Source organism: Octopus bimaculoides, chromosome 4 (assembly GCF_046866305.1).
Source record: "Octopus bimaculoides isolate indiv1 chromosome 4, ASM4686630v1, whole genome shotgun sequence".
NCBI lineage: Eukaryota > Metazoa > Mollusca > Cephalopoda > Octopoda > Octopodidae > Octopus > Octopus bimaculoides.
In genome coordinates this window covers 5,949,000-5,973,790 of record NC_142931.1, presented here as the reverse complement: position 1 = coordinate 5,973,790, position 24,791 = coordinate 5,949,000, and the positions used below count along the sequence as shown (strand labels likewise).

General features: G+C 36.5%; 1 long non-coding RNA gene across 2 annotated transcripts; it reads left to right on the top strand.

The window, feature by feature from the left end:
* The first annotated feature begins 4,575 nt into the window (after window positions 1–4,575).
* Window positions 4,576–20,645, top strand: LOC128247550 (uncharacterized). 2 transcript variants are annotated; one of them, XR_016241359.1, is made up of 6 exons: window positions 4,576–5,174; window positions 5,692–6,964; window positions 9,100–9,363; window positions 10,256–10,374; window positions 10,972–15,752; window positions 18,960–20,645. It is a non-coding gene; the product is annotated as an uncharacterized LOC128247550 (long non-coding RNA). The 2 variants fall into 2 exon arrangements; XR_016241358.1 differs by having other exon boundaries at window positions 18,956–20,645.
* Window positions 20,646–24,791: the final 4,146 nt, after the last annotated feature.

Below are 24,791 nucleotides of genomic sequence, written 5' to 3'. Positions count from 1 at the left end.
GGAACATTATGCGCACATATACATACATATATACATACATACCTGCAATATGGTAGAAGCTATAGCCACTCATAATAAAAAGGGAATACTGGTGGAATGTCCCAGTGAAGACCTCAGTTAAATGTAAGCACAATAGTCCTAAAATGATGATTTGGGATAGAGAAATGAAACTTTGCACAGTTGTGGAAATTACCTGCCCAGCAGATGTTAACATAAAGTTGAAGATCAGTGAAAAAGAGAAAACTTATGCTAAACTGTTGAGAAATATGCAGTTACTTTATCCAGATTACAAGTCCAGGTTTATACCTGTAATTACTAGGGCCCTGGGATATGTAACACACTGCCTAAATAGCAATCTTGAGAAATTAGGCTTCTCAAAACCAGAAATGAGAAAGCTGATTCGAAGACTACAGATCCAACCCATTACTGGAACTGTAAAAATCTGTAAAACTTTCCAGAAATTTTATCATTTAAATATATATGAGCATGTCTAGACATTTAACTTTATGCATGAGAGTACATGCATATAACATACAAATCTGCATATACATACATACAAAAATGCCTTGCTGTTGAAGTTAAAATTTCAATGAAGGAGCCTTGGATCTAGGTTAGAAACCGGTTCTTTCTCTATTGGCAAGAAATCTTGAAATAAACTGAATAATGACATACATACATACACACATACACACATACATACACACATACACACAGAGATTTCTGTGGCATTTACGTAGCGTGTGTATAAGTTATATCATTTGGAAGGTGGGCTTCTATCGTACTTAAGCTATATCATGTAGAATGTTCACTTAATCAAAAACACGCTGTTACGACTTTTCATCACAGCACTTGCTTCTTATTGTTATTAAGTTTGTCATTATTATTATTATTATTATTATTATTATTATTATTATTATTATTATTATTATTAGTAGTAGTAGTAGTAGTAGTAGTAGTAGTAGTAGTAGTAGTAGTAGTAGTAGCAGCAGAAGTAGCAATAGTAGTAGTAGTAGTAGTATTAGTAGTAGTTATTATTTGAAAAAAGAACATACTCTGTCCTTGACACATCGTTGTTGTTGCTGTTGTTGCTGCTGCCATCGTCCTAGTAGCCCGGAGATATAAAACTAAGTTATAACCGTGACAAATTAATTCACTATATTTATTAAAAGAAAATAATAGTATTGATTATTTAATTGGTTTGGTTAGTTTTTTCTTTATTCTTCCAGAAATATAATTTCATTTCTATTTAATATGGGACTACATATTTATTATATCTATTGGATGTTTACTTTGCGCTATATCTTTAACCCTTTTTTTTTAGTTGTTTTTTCTTTTGGTTTTTCTATTTTACAGTTATGCTTTGCTATGATAAAATATTTTCGTTCATTTCAATGTTTTCCCTAATCTCACTCCTAGGATATTGACTGTGCATTTTTTTTTTTTTTTTCATTTAAGAAAATATAGAAATTCTGTTTGTCTCTGTTTCTCCTGTTTTCTTTTCTCTGGTGTGAATATGATAAATTTTCCTTTCCAAGAAAACTTTATGCACGTTCGCACGAATTGCACGTATTTAGTTATACGTTCTCCCACTTTATCTGCCTGTTTCTATCTATCTATCTATCTATCTATCTATCTATCTATCTATCTATCTATTTATCTGTCTGTCTGTCTGACTGTCTGTCTATGTATCTATTTATCTATCTATCTCTCTATGTATGTATGTATGTATCTATCTATCTATCTGTCTGTCTGTCTGTCTATCTATCTATCTATCTATCTATCAGTCTGTTTGTCTGTCTATTTATTTAGTCTTTCTCAGTCTCTCTTTCTCTCTCTCTCCCTTTATATATATATATGATAGATAGATAGATAGATAGATAGATAGATAGATTGATAGATAGATAGATAGATAGATAGATAGATAGATAGATAGACAGAGAGACAGGCAGATAAATAGATAGATCAAAGGCAATGTGTGAAAAATAAACGAGGCACCTAAATAACGTTTCGTATACTAGTCCTTCATCAGAAAATGTAAAAAATGGAAAAATATATAAAGAAGGAAGAAATTAATGGGAAAGAAGAAAGTCTAGGGGTCAGATGAGAATAAAGCTTTATAGAGTTAGGAAGAGGACTACCTCCATGTATATATATATTACGATGTTACCGTCGAAGTCTGAAAGTACCTTCTATCTACGTGAAATACTTATAATAAATGTGTTATGATGTTTTTTTCTTAATAAATTTGCAGAGCTTCCTCGGCGTATGACTGGGGTCTTGTGTTTACTGTTGTAAAATGTAGGATTATAAAATGGAAGAAACTAAAATGCATATGGCTTTGCTGTTGATCACTGTTTGGATGATGTTCGTCTCTCTCTCTCTCTCTGATATCTATTGAGTTTTTAATACACCATGTTTAAGAAGAGATTTTCTCTCAGATGAAATTCACAGTTTCACGACGGTCAGCTGTGTATATACGTTACGTATAATACAGAGATATCTGTTTTATTTATTTTCCTCTCAATCATGCAGACTTATTTCAGCTTTGCTATGTCTTTCTCCGTTTTTATGTTATAATGTAGGAACTTGAAGAGATATTATTCTCAAGTAGAATTTCGCTTTGCAGATCATAGCTAATGCAGACAGCTAGGATACTAATACTTACAAACTGTCCTCCAATTTTCTGAAATATCTAATCATTAGATAATATTTCTATTGCTTAATTTCTTTGGGAGCTAGAGAAACCGGTGTCAGTGCCTTGTTAAATGAACATATGTTTACCAGGAAATTATTTCCAGTTGAGCATCATCAAAGTATCTACGAATATTTGGCTGAGGGGCATGTAGCTTTCCCAGTTTTACCTTCTCCTAAAGCAACATAGGGGTTCCGATTCAGTAGGGGCATCTGTAAGCTTTGCAATGTGAGTAAACATTGTCAAAGAGACTCTCTGTATTATATGAATGCATAACAAACAGTACAGCTATTCTTGAAAACTATCAGAATTGGCATTCATTGCTATTCCTTCAATAGTCCTGCTTTATAAAGCATGGCCTAGACGCCGCAGTTTTCCCTTCCAAGCTCGAGCCAGCCGGGCTAGACCGAGGGGTTGGTAGAAGGCCGGACGGTATGAGAGTTTTCCTGTTCCGTGGCGGTGGGCCCCTCATCTCAGATGTCACATGCTGTGACACACATTCTCCAGCGGCAACTTGCTGTTGTCAGCAGCCAGCCCAGGTCCCGCTGCTCGTCAGGTTGAGAAAAAGACTGTCTTGGTATGGGTCACTCTCTGACAGGTTTATCGTGGAGCCTTTAGCAGTCGAGACCTCGGTATCTTTGGCCCCCTGGATCATATCCATGCTCACCACTGTCCGCAAGTGCAAGCCGTGTGAGTCAGAGTAGCTGTTCCACTGCATCTCCCTCGCTCTTCTCCGGGTCGACCCCTTTTCCATTTTGTCTGCTGGTGCCACGAGAAATGTTTCTGCATTGTAAGAGAAAAGAAATTTTATGCAATATTCGTGCCCCGAATTTCAAAGCTTTCTGTTCTATTCTCTTGCTGTACATATTCAGTTTGCTCTCTCAGAATCCTGTTTGTTTATATTGCTGTCACTGTTTGTATCTGACTACTATTTGCATGATACATTTGTCTGCATAATCTGTCCTTCTGATGGTGATCGTCAGTTGCGCTTGAATATTCAAAAAATGTGAAAGCTAGTTCTGTGTATTGTTCTGAAATACTTTATTCACTTCTTGGAAATAGCCTAGACACTCTGTCAGGTGTAGTAGAAACGGAATCGTATTCTCTACTCCCACGTGCGTATTCAAACGTTTTGTTTCAGTTGTTTTCCCTGATTTTCTCTAATTCAGTTGGCCGTCTCTTTCTTTGTTGTCAACATCATGTATATATATATATATATATATATATATATATATATATATATATATATATATATATATATATATATATATACTGTGTGTGTATATATTTCGTCGCCAGGAATTGAACTCACGACCTAGCCGAATGCCCTAGCCGAATGCCCTAGCCGAATGCCCTAGCCGAATGCCCTAGCCAATAAACCATGCGCCTTCACACATATTGTGTGTGTGTGTGTGTGTGTGTGTGTGTGTGTGTGTGTGTGTGTGTGTGTGTGTGAAGGCGCATGACTCAGTGGTTAGAGCAGCAAGCTTACGATCATAAGGTTGTGAGTTCGATTTCCGGACCGGGCTGTGTGTTGTGTTCTTGAGCTAGACATTTTACTTCACGTTGCTCCAGTTCACTCAGCTGTAGAAATGAGTTGCTACATCACTGGTGCCAAGCTGTATCGGCCTTTGCCTTTTTCTAGGATAACATCAGCGGTGTAGATAGGGGAGGCTGGTATGTATGGACGACTGTTGGTCTTCGATAAAAAAAAAACAACCCTAGGTTGTGCGTTCGCCGGTGAGGCGACTATCCTCCCAGACTTGTACCCCAGAGAGGAACCTCTGAGGTGCACTCATGGTCATTCGTGACCCACGGAGTCCAGTTTATATATATATATATATATATATATATATATATATATACACTGTGTGTGTTGACGATCTACGTTAAATTGGAAACAAATTAATGCAGAAACCAATAGCACAGTATGGATGTTGTATCATTCTATTGAACGCAAACGAAATGAAAATATTATTTAACAATAAAGCGAAGCCGACGTAGGCACAGTAAATAATCCAAGTCTTTCATTATCCAAAGGACCATGGACTACACATTGTGTGTGAAATTCGAAATGAAAATTTTGTATGTAATTTTGGTGTGATAAATTGATATAGTGTAAACATTTTCACAAATTGAATAAAGGTGGTAGAAAGCAAAAGAGAGACAGTCAGACAGAATCAGCTTTGCAAGGAAAGAAAGTGAGACTAACAGTGTGTGGGTACAGAATGAATGTTACATGAAATATGAAGAAGAAAGACGTTCAAAAAACGATGTAAATAAGAGTGGTGAGGAAAACGACGTCTAGTGGGCGGGTAAACAAAGAAGACATGGAAAGGAAGACAGAAGAAAAAACTGTTACAAGGAAAAGGATACAAATGAAGAAAATAAGACGTTACTTTCTTGCAGTGAATTAAAATTGGCTTTGTAAAAGAATAGTGTAGTCAGTGACGGACTGCTCAGGTTGCCAGCTTACCCGATGGTAAGTGGGCCCCTGCGCCATTAGAATCCATATATGGGGGCCCATGTTAGTATCTAAGTTTCAGAATGTTTTTATTCATTCCTGGAAGAATGCATTATTTCAGCCTGGCTCTGTTTGTAGACAGTTGAAAAGAATATTAAAAAAAAAAAAAAAAAATGTAGTTGCCGGTGGGCGCCCTTAGTCTCCTGGCAACCAATATTTTTAGACCCAGTCCGCCATTGAGTGTAGTTAAAATATTCAATAATAAAAGAGACTTGAAAATCAAATTTTGATAAAGAAAAATTATATTAAAGTTGGAATGTTAAACTATTTTCTAAACAGTGTAAACTTTAATAATTGATTTCTGTTAGTAGAATTACGAACTCGTAACTAATGAATAAGCATCTTTCTTTATTCTTGTATAACTACTAGAAAGCTCACGTGTAAATTCCCTCTCGTTGTGGATAACTATCCGTTGTAATTGCCCACTATAAATAGCGAGTTTTTAACTACCAATGTTGTAACATCTATTTTGCAGGCAACAGATTTGGTGACGATGAGAAGTTACTGCAATTGAACACGGCATCGATCCTAATGAAATCTCTCACGGTGATGATGATCTTGTATCATTTTTGTCGACTGTGAACCTTGCACAATAAAGTCTATTGCTTCGAGTTCGATAACTCAAATCTTCAGGACGTGATAATTTCATGTTTAACTAAAATGAAGCTTGTAAAAATTTATATCGTTGATGTATTTATGGACGTTGGGAGTAAAGAAACTGAAAATTGTGATTGCCATCATGGCATCTCGCTGCCTCATTCTCTCTTTTGGGATGACGTGTAGGTCTTTAATACTTAGCGATATTTGCGAAGAATATCCTTCCAAAACGAACTCCCTCTTCCTAAGCTGTTCATCAATGTAAATCGTGACTTTCCGTCTTTACTCCTGTCATCTTGTCGTTCTTGCAATAAATGCCATTACTATGTGATCGATTTAATTTATTGACTCTATTTAAAAGAGGAATATTGATTTATAAAATTGGCACAAGGCCACCTTCAATTATATTAACCGCTGTACCTTACGGGTACCTTATCAACTCCCGCTTACTTGAAGAGGAACGTAACGAGATGCCGCAGCATATTACAGGAACATGAGAGAAAATCGATGTAATTAATTTGATAGGTGTAATTAATCTTGCTAGTGGAGAAAGACGGTGTATTTTAGATGTTTGGATCATTTTAATTACTTGTACAACCTGTGAATGAGTGATATCATATTTGTGAACTATATTCAAATTTATCTTGTAACAAGCGTCATATACTGTATTACGTTATATAAATATAGACAAAGCCAACCCTACTACTCACATTATATAGCACTAAACAAATGGTATGAGATATGCAACTTATTACTTTGTCGTATTTGTAATCATCGCAAGATGTGTTTGATGAAACGAATGAAAATTATGTGAAATAGAAGAATCTAAAAAGGAGGACATTTGCAATAATTTTTCTAAAGGATGATATGACGTTTGACAATGAAGAAATAAGGGGGGGGGGTTGTACTTTTCTGACTTTTGCTTCACTTCATTTCGGCACAAAATATTACTTATTTTGAAGACTTCCATATTGAATGAATAATTTAAAAGATGCTTCCATACTTCAGGTCTTTCCAATTTAATTACACCACTTTACTTCATTAACTCTGGCACATAAAATTAATTACGCTGCTTTCTTCTCATTTTACTTATATTTCATACGACCCACGGCCCACGTAAAGAGAAATATTACTAGGATAATTTCATTATGGTAAATAATTAATTGACTTCTAAAATAGCACACACACACACATATTGAAGATATATTCTTTCTGACTTCACTGATGCCTCTGCTTAATGTTAAAGAATATAATATTATTTCGTTTATATGTTGTATCAATCGTAAATATTGATGATTTCCTAATTTGCACTGTATATTAATGCCAAATTTTGTCCCAATAAATGTCTGTTACGATATAAAATATGGATCGACTTCACATTTTTGTTTACAATAATTAGAATTTTCGTATTCAGTTTTGGCTTCGATCGCTCATAATTACGTTAATAGCATAAATAAGTTTACTTTATATCTCTAAACTAACAAATTGTTTTTCTTTTGCAGTTATCTGTTACTGTCGTTAAAGGACCCAATAATACAACGCTATCAAAATATATCAACGTTGTACAATAATAACGAAACTTTGATATCTGCTATCGTATGTTAGAACGTAGTACACCTTCCTATGGAGAGTGAAATTATTTAGTCTCGACTCTAATGGTTGGTCCTTACCACATGACCGCGATTTCAACAATAATTAAATACTGATCTATAGAAAATTGCCAACAACGGCGCCTTTTCCTAGAATACGTTTCTTCATACCAAATTTTGCACCTTTCTAGTAATTCGAGGTGGTCAGCAACACAGAATGTTTTCTGATCTTCAGCGTTCAATACTCTATTTTACAGATATGATGAGCATCTTTGATCCAGGACGTGTTCGCTTCGTTAGAGCGTCGGGAAAAATACTAAGTGGTATTTCTTCCGGCTTTACGCTCTGAGTTCAAATTCCGCTGATGTCGATTTTGCCTTTCATCCTTCAAGATCGATAAAATAGGCATCAGTTGATCACTAGGTCCGATGTAATCGACTTATCCCTTCCTCCGAACTTGCTGGCCTTCTGTCAAATTTGAAACTAATATCACGAACTAATTTCTTTTGTCATGAACGATCGATTTTTGTAATTTCTCTCATTATTTTCCTGGTTCATTTAAATTCCTTTAATGTCTGTTAAAATATATTAAGTAAGAATGTTCAATTTTCAGTCCAGAAGATATTTTACATCCATTATTTCATAACAAATGGTGGTTTATTTTTTTATAATCACTGAAGGTTGTAAGTATTAAATTTTGGTTCCAATTTCATAAACCCCGTTTATTGTTGAGCTTAGTCTCAAAATATGATTGTTTGCATTTTCCAATATCTAGAAAGAAAACATTTAAAGCATTGAAAATCATTGTCAAGTTTGCCGCTGCCATACGTAAACAGCAACCAATAAATTTTCTGGAGACAGCAAAGCTTTGCTAATCTATAATAAATAAACAAATTAATTAACAAAGGGCACTCTGAGCAGTGGGGATTAAAATAAAGCTATGTTCATTATATTTGTTTTCGAATCTAATACAACATTAATAGATCGGCCGTGTGGTAAGTAGCTTGCTTACCAACCACACGGTTCCGGGTTCAGTCCCACTGCGTGGCACCTTGGACAAATGTCTTCTACTATAGCCTCGGGCCGACCAAAGCCTTGTAAGTGGATTTGGTAGATGGAAACTGAAAGAAGCCCGTCGTATATATGTATGTGTGTGTATATGTTTGTGTGTCTGTGTTTGTCCCCCCAACATCGCTTGACAACCGATGCTGGTGTGTTTACGTCCCGTAACCTAGCGGTTCGGCAAAAGAGACCGATAGAATAAGTACTAGGCTTCCAAAGAATAAGTCCTGGCGTCGATTTGCTCGACTAAAAGGCGGTGCTCCACCATGGCCGCAGTCAAATGACTGAAACAAGTAAAAGAGTAATATTTACATTTGACGGATATTTGTCCTCGTTTTGTTTGTTGCTCTTAACCACCACGCTATATGCTCAGGGGCAACTATGAAGTGAGTTTTAGAGCTTATAAATCTAATATTTTCCTATCCTTCCTTAATACCAGTTCCCATATACTACCCATATCTGCACTAGGTTTGCCTAGGAGCTTATTAAACCTAGCATATGTGCTGCCTCTTTTAGTTTTCGTATTTTCCAGTGGTGTTCTCTGTACTGTTTTAACTTAATCTCACAAAGATGTAAATAATGTACATAACTCCTCATCTCTCAAATATAGAACTGTCTTCATATTTATATTTTAGTAACGTGGCGAGCTGGCAAAATAGGTACCCTGCCCGAAAAAAATGTTGAGCGACTATTTTTCCAGCTTTACGTCCTGAATTCAAATGCCGCCGCAGTCGACTTTACCATTCAACCTTTTAGGTTCGATAAAACAAATACCTGTTGAACACTGGGGTCAATGTAGTTGCCTTAATTCTTTCTCCGAAATTGCTGACCTCTTGCCAAAATTTCAAATCCATATTTTCGTAGCACGAATGGATCAGTGAAGGTTTTGTTGCATAAAGGTGAGTTATTATATTTTTCGTGATAGTTGTTTTAAATATTAATTTCTTTTTACTGTAATTTCTGTTTTTTTTGTTTGTTTGTTTTTTTTGAGTTATTGCTGATGAAAAAAACTTTGTAGAAAGTCTTTGATGATAGCTGGTTGACTAGATCGGAAGCAAAACAGAAATATGTATTCTACAGAATTATGTTCTCCCTTATATGGAGAAGGGATCAGCCAAATGCATTCATGTCACGTCTACAAAACACAGAAAAATACGTTTTTCTTTTGTGGACGCTCATGAATTCCTTTGTTCATTAAATGAGACGGTGTAATTACGTAATTAGGAAATGAACATATAAAACCAATTATAATGATTTATATGAAAATTTTCTAATGATTATTTAATTGATCGTTATTAATTAGAAATGATAATACGAGGATCTTCATTCCTTTGCTTAATATCTATGTGGTTGTGAGGGTGCGTACAATTATGTTTAACACGTTCGTTTACACCCAAACTTGGAAAGACCTTCACTACTGTAACTGTCTAGGAAGAGAAAATCTCCTTATACACAGTCTGTGTGAGATGTACGAACATAAATATAATGAACACAGCTTTATTTTAATCACAACTGCTGAGTGTGCCTTTTGTTAATTAATTTGTTTATTTATTATTGATTAGCAAAGCTTTGCTGTCTCCAGAAAATTTATTGTTTGCTGTTTACGCCTGGCAGCGGCAAGTCTTAATAGTTTATGAACAAGAGATTCGATGTATGTCGCTGATGAAGCTTAATGACGCAGAAACACATTCTATACAAGCACAACAAGTTAAATATAAATGTACACAACTTTAATTTTTATCATTACTGTTTAATGTGACTTTAATTGATATTAAAATATATTTTCAACAGTACAAACATTATCTGCCATAGTACTCAATACACTGGATTGAGTCGTAAGCAGCCCAGCTTGGAGCGAAACTTAAAATCAACTGTTATCTCACGAAATACATAAAATATGAATATAACAGGTTGGTGTGCTTTTAGATGGCTAAAATATTTCTTGCTCGATTTTAATTGCTTCAATTTTAACACAAGGTCTCTGGCCAAATCACGTGCCAGACGAACACATCTTCAAAATCAATATTAAAGTTTTCAATTAAAGTTTTAATTTAAATTGAACGCATCTAAATAAATACATTTTTGTATTTAACCTCGTTGAAGTTTGTAAATTACACGGTTTCATCTCCTGTTGACTCGCCATTCATCTAAATCGTTTATTATCAATGGATTTAGATCAAACTGATGCAAAACAGGAAATTTTAAATTAAAAATACGGAGACAAAAATTTAATATCTAAAATACAATTAATAGAAAATTTCATTTATTTTCGCATTATGTAACAGAATTGATAATAAATATTAATAGTATTGCCATATTCTTTTGTAGATACGATAAAAATATAACCTATTGATGCATTAACAGTGTTTTGCTTCAATCTTTTATTGTGCTAAAGAATATATCAAGAGATTTTAGTCAATATTGTAATTAAAATATGTAAACGGCGTGTTATATATACAGAGTGCAAGGGGTATTTGAGGACGCATAAATTTTTTTATTTCTTTCAGATCCTCCATAGCAAGTAAATTGTTAATATACGAAATGATGAAAACAAACGCAGTCTTTGTTTCCATAAATGTTGTATGAACACATGTACGCAAAGTTCGGATGGAATCGGAAGAAGCCTCTGGCAGGAATAGTTCAGCTGTGTCAAAGAAAGAAAAACATTCGAAACGTTGGGACGCTATAATGAAACTGCAGTTTATTAAAGGTACTCAAACCGTTATCTATAATGATCCCGCGAAATTAATCCTTCCTACTATAGGTACAAGGCCTGAAATTCTGGGGGAGGTGACTAGTCGATTACATTGACCCCAGTGTTTCACTTGTACTTGATTTATCGATCCCGAAAAGATGAAAGGCAAAGTTGGCCACGGCGGAATTTGAACTCAGAACGTAGCGGCAGACGAAGTACCGCTAAGCATTTCGCCCGGCGTGCTAACGTTTCTGCCAGCTTGCTGCATTCATGCCGGGAAATTAATGAGAACTATCGTGAGACAATTTCAGTTGTTGGAGTGGACTATCAGGGCTGTGGTACATGAAGATATTCGATACAAGAAAAAAAATGTTTGATCAGTACCGAGCAGTTACTTAAGAATGTTATAAACCCTCACAAACATGGCATGTTCTGGTTCTTCTCTGATGAGAAAAAACTTCGACCAAGACCAAAAGTTTAGCAGGAAAAGTAATAAATGATTATTTAAAAATCCTTCTGATGTCCCCAGAGTGATGCACTCTGAATTTCAGCTACTGAGATGATTTTAAGATTGGTGAGTAACAACTGTCATGTCATGTCACCTCACATCTTTCTGTAGGTTCTTAGAATTAACACTGCCGGATATATTGAGGTGCTGGAGACAGTTATTAAACCCTAGATGGCTGAAGTACGTATTTCAGCAAAATTCAGCACATTTTCACAAAGCCCACGTAACCCAAAAATTGATGTCAAACAACCTTCATGGCCATGTAGCGCTCCACTTGTGGACTCCAAACACACCGGATTGCAATCCCATGGACTACAACGTTTGGAGAGTTGTTGAAAGGATACTAATCGATATTTTCACAATACATGGCTTTACTGAAGGCTGACTTTACAATTGTGAGCCGAATTCCTCAACCAGTAAGCGACGCAACTTCATACCAGAGCCCATATCATACAGTCTAGAGATCCTATCATAGAAGAGAGTTAAGAAAAGAGCGAGACCTCTTGGTCATTAAGGGTGATAATGAACCAGAAGAGAACGGGCAAGAAAATCTTCGTGATGGTTCCTAAAAACCGTAACGGTATGCTTATTTGTTGTTATTAATTCGGTAACTGACAGGGTATAAAAGCAATTTGATTCGGTAAGAACAATAAAATGCTTTGTGTTCTGTGAGAATATCGAAGCATGACAGAAGACGAGCTGAACCTTTCATGCTCAAGATATTGGAGAAAGACTCAGAAGCTCTTTCAGAAGATAGAGGGAACACCTGAAGGCAATTTATGACGAAGATATGGGAACCAAATGAGCTTTTACACCAAAACGTACAAGTTATTTGCCAATTTTTGTAAAATGCATGTATTGCTCTGAAATATATTTTTGAACCCAAAGATCACGGCGTGTCCTCCTGAAAGAAGTCTGTTGCAGGGTTCAAGATCAGCAGTTTCGAACGGAAAGGACAAGTTAATTTCATTCCTGCCCCAATATTTCTTTGGTACTTTATATTATCGATCCCAAAACTATAAAAGACAAAGTTGACCTCAGCAGGATTTCAAATCAGAACGTAAAAACCCAAATGAAATGCCTCCTCTAAGCACTTTGTCCGATGTGCTAACGATTTTAGCAACTCACTGCTTTTGAAAAGCTATTCTACACATTACTATTTACGGTAGAATCAGTTGAGAGATTTTTAGACTATGCAAAGTTCATCGAGAGCTTCGTGAAGATGGTGATGACAAAAGGTTGTATGACTTAGTCGTTCTCACTTAACATGGAGAGCGATCTTCAGGAGAAGAATGACCTCAGTGAAATAATAATAATATTTGGTTTGAAGAAGACACGAAAATCATTTTTTGATTAATTATGAGAATTTTCAATATTGCATTAATGAACTCTTAATGAACTAATAATTTTTGAAACGTGTTTAAGCTTTCAATAATTTTTCAATTAATTGGACAATTGTTAACATTATTTTGTTATTTTGTAAAAACAGTGTTATTGTTGGTGCTAAAGGCCATTGGCCATAGAAAACTTCCCGACGAAAATCGACTCTTTAAACCATAACTTAACGATATGAAGACTTGAAATATTGTTAAAATTGTTAAAAATTCAGAGCTTCCAACAGCTTGGTCATTTGAACTTTTATCAAGAGACAAGCCCTGGGGTTCACCACCCCATTCGGCAATCCTGTACATGCATCTACATTTCAACATAATATATGTATGTAAATGTGTGTGTATGTATGTATTTGAGTATACACTTAAACACCATCATATCTAGGGGTATTGGTTTCAAATTTTGGTACATGGACAGTAATGTCAGGAGAGGTGGGAAACCAATTACAGATATTGTTTTTACACTTTTTTTAACGTAAGAGAATTTTTTCTCCGTGTTAGCTGCAAGGACTTTGCCTTTAGCATTTGAAACATGTTACAAACATATTCTAACTAACTGAAAGTTTGCTTATGCATAAACAACTGCTTGGCGCTGATATTATTGTAATTTTCACGACTTTGGCCGTTTACTGGTGTAAATCAGTCAATATTGTGGACTGTATTTCCGCCGATTTCGACTTTGCCTTTCCTCGTTTCGGGGTCGATAAATTAACTACCAGCTGCGTACTGGGGTCGATCTAATCGACTGGCCCTCTCCTCCAAAATTTCGGGCCTTGTGCCTAGAGTAGAAAAGAATATTGTGGATTGTATTTTAGTTAAAGCTACCGCTTTGATTAAGTTTGTTCAGAGTTGCCTCTCTTCGGTATTTCCCATTGATAATGTTTAAAGAACTAGAAACATCAAAGTCTGGGCATCCGACAGAGTGTAACACTGGACAGATATGGTGTATTTATACATTTTTTCGATAAGAGTGATATTTTTCCTCCATGGTAACTGCAGTGACTTTGCCTTTAGCAGTTAAAATATGTCACAGACATTATATGTGTGTGTGTGGGGGGGGGGGTTGCTTTGGAGGAAAGGTTTTCTGGGAGTGTTCATCGCATTCATTTTAAAGGGTAGAAAATCTGATTCTGAGAAAGAGATTCGGAGAGGGAACTGCTTCTAGTATTTTCTTGACAACTGAAAGGGGAAACCATGTGTGACTTTGGCAAAATTTGAACTCAGGGCATGAACAGTTGGAACAATATGACAAAACATTTATATGTCTCACGCTCCAGCGATTCTGCCAGTTCACTACGCACGCACACGCACACACACACACACACATGCACGCAGTTACACACTCATACACATGTACATGCAAGCATACTTCTATATAAAAGTCGAGAAGTAGTCATTAATTCTTTTTTTGTTTCTTTTTATGGCTTTGTCTATTTTGATGAGGCTCACTTGCAGAAAGGAATAGTTTATCTATGCACGTAGCTAATGAAATGTGAAAAGCGTGTGTATGTGCGTGCGTGTTTGCAACAATGCAGGGCGCCAGATCAATAATATTGATGTGGTGGAAGGCGGCGCGCTGTCAGAAACTTTAGCACGCCGGACGAAATGCTTAGCGGGTCGATTAAATAACTACCAGTTACGCACTGGGGTCGATATAATCGACCTAATCCGTTTGTCTGTCCTTGTTTGTCCCCTCTGTGTGTAGCCCCTTGTGGGCAGTACAGAAATAAGAAACGTTAGCACGCCGGACGAAATTCTTAACGATATTTCGTCTGTCTTTACGTTCTGAGTTCAAATTGCGCCGAGGTTGACTTTGCCTTTCATCCTTTCAGGGTCCATTAGTTAAGTACGAATTGCGTACTTGAGTCGATCTAATCAACTGGTCCCCTCCCCAAAATTTTGGCCTTTTGCCTTGGGTAGAAAAGAATATTGATGCGGTGGCAGTGTTTCTTTTCACCAGTCTTTTTCTACCACGGTTAGGCAAGTTTTTTAAACCATTGTATTTTGTGTCAGATAGGCACCCAATTAAACCTAACCCAGTAAGTCATTGTGCATTTATTTCATGAATTCTAGAAAAAAAAATAAACATCAGATGACTTAGACGGGATTCGATCTTAGAACATTTGTCCTATGGTATATCAATTCAATGAATCTACATTCCACGAGTAAATTGGCAATCCTCGCAAAAATCTCGTATGCAAATTCTGCCTCGTTCTGCATAAAGAACAATTGCAACATTTTCTATAAATAGCGAGTTTTGAGTTTGGCTCGAATTTTTTTTCCCTCTGTTTTGCTGTAGACAGTTCGACACAATTGTTAGCTAGGAAGGAAAATCGTGGATGGTCTTGTTGTGTAAAATAATAATCAAAAGTGATTCTTATTTTTGTCGACTTCGAACCTTGTACAATGGATTCTATTCGTTCAGTTAATTTTTCCGAGCAAAGAAATTCAATTTTGGCTAAAGAGAAACTGTTAACAACTGGGAACAAACCTTATTTACACAGAAGGTGACGAATTGGTTGCTAGTGTTCCGGATGCAAAAGTTAAACATTGTGGCTGTCTTCACGGCTTCCAGTTGATTCACTCTCTTATCAGTGGCAATGAATGGCGTACGAAGAATATACAAATGAAGAAATCTCTATGAAGACTATCTTGATAGCATGAGAAACGCGTCCTTTCGTTCCTTCACCAAACGTAAGTAATTTATTTTCCTTCCCACTTTTTGCTATTCATTCACAGGATATTGAAAGGTGATTTATTTTCAGGCGCTTTATTTCTTTTAGATCTCGCATCATATGTAACTTTCTTAGTTTGTGTAAAACTTTTCTTTGAATCTATTATCAGTTGTGTCCTAAATTTGTATCTAACTTTGTATCCAAATAAACGGCGGTGCATCTGCATGGCCGCAGCTCTGAGTTGAAACTAGAGGGTAAAAAATATGTGCTAAAAATTTTTATTTAAAAAATGTACAACAATCTTTACCATATCTTGACTTGGTAGCAAGTATTGAAGATAGTGGCATAATGTTGATGTTATTGTCAGCATCCTTTATGCAGTTCTTTCAAAAATATCATAAATAGCATTATGGTCGTCCTGAATTTGCTCCACACAATGTGACCGACATAATTTCTTATTTTGGAAAAATATCTCGTTCTTGAGAGGATGCATTCTGATACATTGACCCCAGTACTCGGTTAGTATGCTACAAACCCTGATATACTGGCGCGCTGTCCTGATTTCTCGTATGCAAAATTGTCTCGTTTGTCCGTGTTTTTGCGCGACACATATAATTAAGCCTTTGTAACTGAAAGACTATTTTAAGAGTTTCCAATAAATTACCACTAGGTTATAATTTGTAATTCAATCTGACATTTAATTTAGAAATATTAGCATTTCGATGCCAGTTCTTGCTGATATAGTTCAAACTTGCCATATTAATGTCAATCGTTTCATGTGAAGTACTTGCTTCTGTTGTAGAACCTTATAATACGATACTGTTAAAATATCAACGTTATACATCGATAACGAAGCTTTATATGATATCTGTTACCGTATGGTGGAACGTAGTACACGTTCTTATGGTGACCGCTCTAATGGCTGGTCTCACCGCGTGTCCGAAATTTCAACGACAGTTGAATACTGCTCTACAGAAACTTGTTTACAATATGGTACCTTTTCTTATTATACATTTCTTCATATTAGACTTTGTCTCCCCGTCAAACAGTTCGAGGTGGACAACAACACAAGACTTTGGAACTTTGCTTGTGACATATATCAAATATTAAATGCTCGATAGAAATTTTAAAGAGATCTGATAGTGAAAAATCTACTAAATCATAAACTAGACCTTCGTCTTTCCTGAACTCATAAGACTACCCGCACGTTTATATACTTTAAGGACATTAAAAAAACTCTAAAATAGCGCCCAACCTAGGTCCAATCTAATTTACTCCCTTTTCGCTGACCCTTTAGGCTATCGATTTCCCCACTCGTTTCCGAGTCCAAGTCTCGTTTTTTTCTTTTATCAATAGCTTTTTACCGCTCTTACTATACTTTCATGCTATACTATAGTGAAGAAAATAACGCGTGGTTTGGACCAGGCGCTAAATACTCATAGGGTTGGTTTTCTGCCTGTACACAACCGAAATAACCTGTCTGATATTTCGACGTTCACCAACCATACTGGTACCACAGACACTACCCAACTCTACCTGGTGCATAGCTTTTCAAGTGCCTGATTCTATCTGAACCCTCATCTTACTATATATATATATACGACGGACTTCTTTCAGCTTCCGTCTACTAAATCCATTCACAAGGCTTTGGTCGGCGCGCAGCTGTAGTAAAAAACACATGTTGAAGATGCCACGCAGTGGGACTGAACCCGGAACCAAGTGGTTAAGGAGCAAGCTTCTTAGCACACAGCCACACTGGTGCCTATAAATATCCGTGAACAGTTCACGGCTATGTTTGGGTGCAGAATTTTTTGACATTGGTACAGTTGAACGGGTTTGGTTGAGATGGATTTGTAGTGATGCTACGATTCAACGTACATTATTTAGTGTCTTTACGTTCTGAGTTCAAATTCCGCCGAGGTCGACTTTGGATTTCATCCTTTCGGGGTCGATAAATTTGTTAGCTAGGAAGGAAAATCGTGGATGGTCCTGTTGTGTAAAATAATAATTAAAAGTGATTCTTAATTCTGAGAAGTTATTTCCTCACTAAGTAGGGTACTGGGGTCGATCTAATCGACTGGTCCCCTCCCCCAAAATTTTGGGCCTTGTGCCTAGAGTAGAAAAAATTATTTAGTGTCATAACACCAGAAATACCAGGGTACTACTGATAAAGACAAGCCGAAATGGGCGAAGACAAAGATTTATTGAACAACAAAACAAAATGCATTCTTTCCATCATTCTGATTGCGGTTCCTGACAATCTGACTGTTTTTATTTCATTCTTTCATAATTCTGATTGTGGTTCCTGACATTTTCGCTGTTTTTTTATTTCATTCTTTCCATCATTCTGATTGCGGTTCCTGACAATTTCATTGTTTTACATCCATTCTACATATCTATAATTTACCAATTGCAAATAATTTAAATAACGTATTTATAATTAGTTAATTACAAATATGTTGTTTATTTGAATATGGCCTCTAAATGTATCGAATCGATTTAACAAGTCCACTAATAAAATACTAGGTTGCTTGTATGATTCTTCAATAAATGAACTAATTCTGTTATTCAATATGTAACTCTCTCTTAGTTCATTATTTAATATTTGTACAATGAAAGGCTGCGAGTTGGCAGGATCGTCAGCATGCTGGACAAAATGCTCAGCAGCATTTCGCCCGTTTTTATGGTGAGTTCAAAATCCAGCGAGATCGATTTTGCCTCTCATCCTTTTGGGAGGTGATGAAATTTACGCACTGGGGTCGATTTAATTGACTTTGAAGTTTTGGCACAAACCGCTTGGTGGGAGGAGCCAAGTCGATTAAATCGACCCCAATGCGTAAAGATAAGTTCCCCAAGTACAGAATATTCAACCAAAAACCGTAGTTTTCAGAGTAGTGTACGAATCAAGGCTAAAATCGATATTTGGATTTGGCCAAAAGATTTGTCGACACTGAACTCGAAGCACTCTAACAAATAGCTAACTTCAGCCTGCCCTTTGCACATGCGTTAGATACTTGAAACTTCAATGTAGCTCGACGCGAATTTGCGACGAATTAGGGGACGAAAATAAATCGTCTGCAACAATTCGAAGCGCAAACGATCATGGAGAAAGCGTGGCGAACGACCGCAAACAACGTCTGAAGTCGAACTTAACCCCAAAAAGTTTGTTTTTAATTTTGTGGAACTGGAAGGGTGTTGTCTTTCACGAGTTTCTTCTCTCAGACAGGACCATCAAATCGAATGTGCATCATGACGGGTTGGACAAATTAAACGTAGTGATCCACCAGAAACATCTTGCATTTGCTAAGCGTTAAGACATTGACGTTCACGACAACAATGCCACACCGCACACGTCTTTGTAGACGTTACTGAGGCCTGGCTAGGAAGTTTTGCTGTACTCTCTATATTCACTCGACTTTACGCCTTCAAATTTCCACATGTTTTTGTCCCTTCAAAATTCCTTGAAAGGACAGACCTTCAGTACTGAAGAGGATGTAAAGATTCATCTGAAAGAGTTTTTCGCCAGTAACGACAGGAAATTCTTTGAAGAGAGATAGTGAGTTTGCCCACAAGATGACAGAAGATACTAAAATGAAACGGTAATTATATCTTTGACTGAATAACTTGCTTTGTGTTGAATAACTTCTGTCGCTTAGAAAATCGAACGGACTTTTTGGCCAACCCAGTACTTGTTCAATACCTGAGGTTCCACGGATCATTATGAACGTTCACACGATGCGAACATTCCGTTGAGAATATCATGAAGGGTAGACAAAGTCTGCTGTAGGGGCTCAGCAAAGTAACTCAAGATCATGCAGAACGTTCAAAATAGTTGTCTTTTGTTTTTGGACTGGAAATTTAAGACAGTATTTAAAAAATAATAATAATGGAATGAGTGGCACGATTACTTCTATAAAAGGAGATTTGAATAATATTTCTAAGAAATCGAGAGAACATCAGTATCGTGTAGTTATTGTAGAAGCAGGAAGCGAAAGAAAACAGTTAAGAATTTGGATGACACAAAGTCTAGGAGCAAAGCTATCAGATAGGGTGCAAATCTGTACTGGTGCCTTTACGCCTCCCGGAAAACATTATAGAGGAAACGTTAAGTTTTGTAGGCTAATTATTGTTGAATGTTGTTTTAGCTCAGAGATAAGTTTTAAAATATTAATACACACAGATTGTATAAATTTTGTTTTAAAATGAAACATTGGATAACAGAAACCGTCAGATGTGAAGCGAAACCGTACTGGCGCCGACGGCAAAGCTAGATGATTAAAGTTTTAAAGAAAATGATCATCCAATTTTTCTTTTTATTTTATATTAAATGTTTTTTTTTTCTACAAATCATCAGTTTAGCAAAAATATAGATTAGATAAAACAAAAACCTAAAGTACATACAGGAGTTGTAGTCTAGAATTCAGTGTGTTTATACACGTGATGAATTAGTTTTTGTTATTTACTGATGACTGAGAGGAATCGTATAACTCCGTAAAGGATTTTGCTTTTTGAACTGTTATCAAAAGGTTTTTCTTTTTTATATTTGAGGAACTGAATTTAGTCTTGGACATTCCCGGCTGGATTTCAGCACCAAACGTAATAAGCAATTTAAAGAGCCTTACACGCTGCTCTTCCAACCACATCAATGCTAAAATACATTACACTGCTAACAACTATACGGACCTGGTCTATATTTCCTCCTTCTGTTTTAGTGTCTTGTTATTTTAACATTGTTGTGGCTTTCATGATCTTCACCTCATCAATTACACCGCTACCCTTAATGAACCAAAGAATGCATAAGCGTTCAATATCCATTTTTCCCCTCTTCGAAAATACAGGAATTTTTTGTTACTTTCATCTTTTGCTTGTTTGTCATTAGACTGCTGCCATACTGGAGCACGGCATTGAATTTTAGTCGAATGAATCGATCTTACAGTTCTATATTACAGTTTTTATGCTCACGGGCATATGGCGTAGAGGTTAAGAGCCTGGGCTACTAACCCCAAGATTCCGTGTTCGATTCCAGGCAGTGACCTGAATAATAATAATAATAATAATAATAATAATAATAACATCGAAAAATACCTTTGGAATGAGAACCTAGGTTCGAAATTTCCTCAAGACACCTGATGAAGGCTGGAGAGTACATCAGCCAAAACGTTGTGTTAACAACAAACAAGATGAGGACAAATATCCGTCAAATGTAAATAATGAATCGATCTTAGTACTTATTTGTTTAAAGCCGGATACTTATTCTATCGGTATCTTTTGCCGGAACGTTAAGTTACAGTGATGTAAACACACCAACACTGTTATCAAGCAGTGGTGAAGAACACACACACACCCTTTTTCTCTTTCTTTCTTTTTCTCTTTATTTCTCTCTTTCTCTCTCTCTCTCTTTGTCTCTCAAGGTTGGGCAAAAAATAGGTATTTAATTGCTTAGGATAAGAATAAAAAACGAAGACTTGCAATGAATTAAGCATATCTCGCAGATGTTTTAGTCGACTTGACGAGCTTCTTTCAGTTTCCGTCTACAAAAATCCACTCACAAGGCTTTGGTGGGCCTGAGGCTATAGTAGTGGGACAGAACCCGGAAACATGTGGTTGGGAAACAAGCTTCTAATTGCACAGCCACGCCTGCGCCTGTCCTCGCCTGTATCTTACTTATGAAAAGTAATTCGAAATTCAAGAACGTTGCTTTTCGCATTAATTGATTTTACATAAATATAAGATGTTGGAATATTAAATGTATTTCTGCAAAATACATTTAATATTTCAGACAACTATAACGGAATAGTTTTTTTTTTTAAATGCATATTTTTTTATCTCCAGTATCAGCTCTGATCGAGTCAAACCTTAATTAAATTTTACCCGGCATTTAAAAAAATTTTCATAGAAATATTAACTACACAACGGAATGTTGTGTGTCACTAATGTAGAAAGAATCTATGCAGTCACTTGGTCTGCTAGAAATAGCAGTCATATGGTGTCTAAACTGATGGTTCTCAAATTGATAAATACCAGCTCCATCATACAGAAAAAATGTTGGAATATGTTTTGTTCCTCTTTATAGATGGTGTGTATCATACAATTCTTTCGTCCTGATATTGGACAAGTTTCAAAAGTCTGAACCAAATTAATTTAAGCCATTTCCATTAAAATACAAATATTGGAAAGAATCTAGTTCAATCTCACCAGTAAGACATTTGCTGAATTTTGCAAGTTTAAGCAAGTCTTTGTGTTGTTGTGGGACATTAAAGCCTTATCCAGTCCGAATAAGGCCTTTCCAGGAAAACCAGTTTTTTTTTCTTCATATTTAAGGTAGCTCCCAACCATTTTTTTTTTCAGAATATATGGAAGCGATTACATATTTTGCAACATAATGAATTAGCCCTTACATACTGACAATAGTAATTCTTATAAATTTTGGCATAAGGCAATCAGTTTTAGAGGAACGTTCTGCGTTCAAATTCTGCCATGGTCGGCTTTGCCTTTCATCCTTTTAGGGTCGATAAAATAAGTACCAGTCGAATACTGGGATCGTCGTAATCGATTTACCCCCCCCCCCCCAAAAAAATTGCTGGCCTTGTGTAAAAATTTCTAACAACAACGGTTTCCCTTCTGTCATATGTGGAGAATCAATTTTCTTTTAATTAGTATAATGCAATCACCAGTCGTTTTCATTTTTACAAAATATTCTTCCTTTTCAAATGTTAACAATTCCAATCGTAAGGAATTCTGCTTCAATCTTTCGCAACCGGGGTTACAGCCATTCTTAAGTCGTTCAACCCAATTTTTTATGCGTTTTAAACTGTTTGAACCGATTTTTAAAATGAACCGACTGTGAATTTATTTTCGACTTAATCCGATTAAAATACAGCTTTCATCATGCGCTTTCTGGCCTTTTACATTTTTTAATACAAACTGATGTTTAAACCATTTCGAATCACTTCTAATTAGTTATTTAAGTACATATTTGCTTCTTTTTTCTTTTTTTTTTCATGTTATTTTGTAGAATTAAGATTCTCAAAGAATTTGAACAGGGTTCACCTGGTTCAAACCAGTCGTAACTGGTTCGCAACATTTAAAGCCGTTTCACACCAATGTTCATTTGTCCCCGTTGCCGTCTTATTAATGTAATGTGTTACGACTTATTTCCTTTTAAATTAGAAATATTGCACTGGAATGATCCGGTCTGTGTCAGTTATATATTGTTTAAAATAGATTATGATAAAATTATCTCATCGTAGCTTCAAGAATAATTAGAAATAGCGCAAACAAAATTACAAATAACAAGATAAAAATGATCAAAAAGAATATAATTGATTTATGTCTCCAACATAATCAGTGGTCGAATGAGGGGTTAATCAAGGGGACGTTTTTGTCCTCATTTTCAGCTTCGGTGTTGGGGTATTCTTTACACAACTTAACAACCCTTTTCTTTTCCAGCTTCACTCTCAAATATACCAGAGAAGAGGTTTAAGTTTTAAGACATCGAAAATGTGTGTTGCCATTGTTCTTTGTTGTTGGCACTCCGTCGCTTACGACGTCGAGGGTTCCAGTTGATCCAATTAACGGAACAGCCTGCTCGTGAAATTAACGTGGAAGTGGCTGAGCACTCTACAGACACGTGTACCCTTAACGTAGTTCTCGGGGACATTCAGTGTGACGCAGTGTGACAAGGCTGACCCTTTGAATTAGAGGCACAACAGAAACAGGAAGTAAGAGTGAGAGAAAGTTGTGGTGGAAGAGTACAGCAGGGTTCGCCACTATCCCCTGCCGGAGCCTCGTGGAGCTTTTAGGTGTTTTCGCTCAATAAACACTCACAACGCCCGGTCTAGGAATCGAAACCGCGATCCTATGACCGCGAGTTAGCTGCTCTAACCACTGGGCCATTGCGCCTCCACGTTGCCATTGTAACGAGATGTTTTTCAACAGTGATTTATAAAAATAGGGAGGGATATGTAATAAAACAAAATATTTAGGTGATGGGGCAAAACGAATGAGGTTGGATGGTTCAGCGTCTCCTAATTGGTCAAAAACAAGTCTTATATACCAGCAAAAACGGTGTTGCCCAGTATAGTTTCCAGTCTGAGTGTGCGCGGGCGCGTCCCAAGAACATAAAACGTCCTCTACCATTACGAGGCCACTGGAGTTGCTAGAAATAGCAGCCTCGTATCCATAAAGTAAAAATTGAAACAATCGGGTGATAGATGTAAACCTAGATAAAAGGTTTTAAGATGAAAACGCGGACGGAGTGGTCACGGTTGGAATCTCTGATCACAGATTTATTTGATCAGCTGACGTGGGATAATCAATAAAGTAAGTAGATATGAAATACAAGATGATCATCAGGTACAACTGGGGAGAGAACAACCATCGCTACGATAGTAAGAACTTCCAAAGTGTCCGACCGTAGCAACAACGTTTGATCAAAGCAAGAAAAGTAACAGCAGCAACAACAACAATAAATAGAACAGACAAGAAGCTGCAACAACAGCAACAAAACTGATCAAAGATTCTATTTGTGATGTGCTGAATATAGCAGTCATATCTAAAACATATAAGACGTTTTATTAATAAAGGAAGGACAATTTGTAAAGTTTAGTCTCGTATATGGTGGTGAAGGAAGCATGAAACGGTCACGACCGCGACTTACCCACCACGAAGAAATGATCCAGCTCAGTAACAATCTATTAAGCAACAACTATCCCAAAAGCATACTCTCGACTCCAATTTGGAAGAAAAGAGGGGATGAAACCGATAAACTGTGCACAGTCTGTCTACCCTATGTGAAAGGCTTCTCCGAAAAGATACAAAAGATATGCGGCCCATATGACACCAGAACAGCATTCAAGAGTAATACAATACTTCGCAAATATCTCCTTCGAGTAAAACCGTCAATAGAAGAGAATATTACCAAGAACTGCGTGTACTCCATCCTATGCAGCTGTGCTAGGTTATGCAAAGGCGAAAATGCCCCTCAAAATAAGGGTAGGGGAACATCGCTGTGACACGGGGAGAATAAGCTATGAAACGAGGAGATCTTGATAAATCG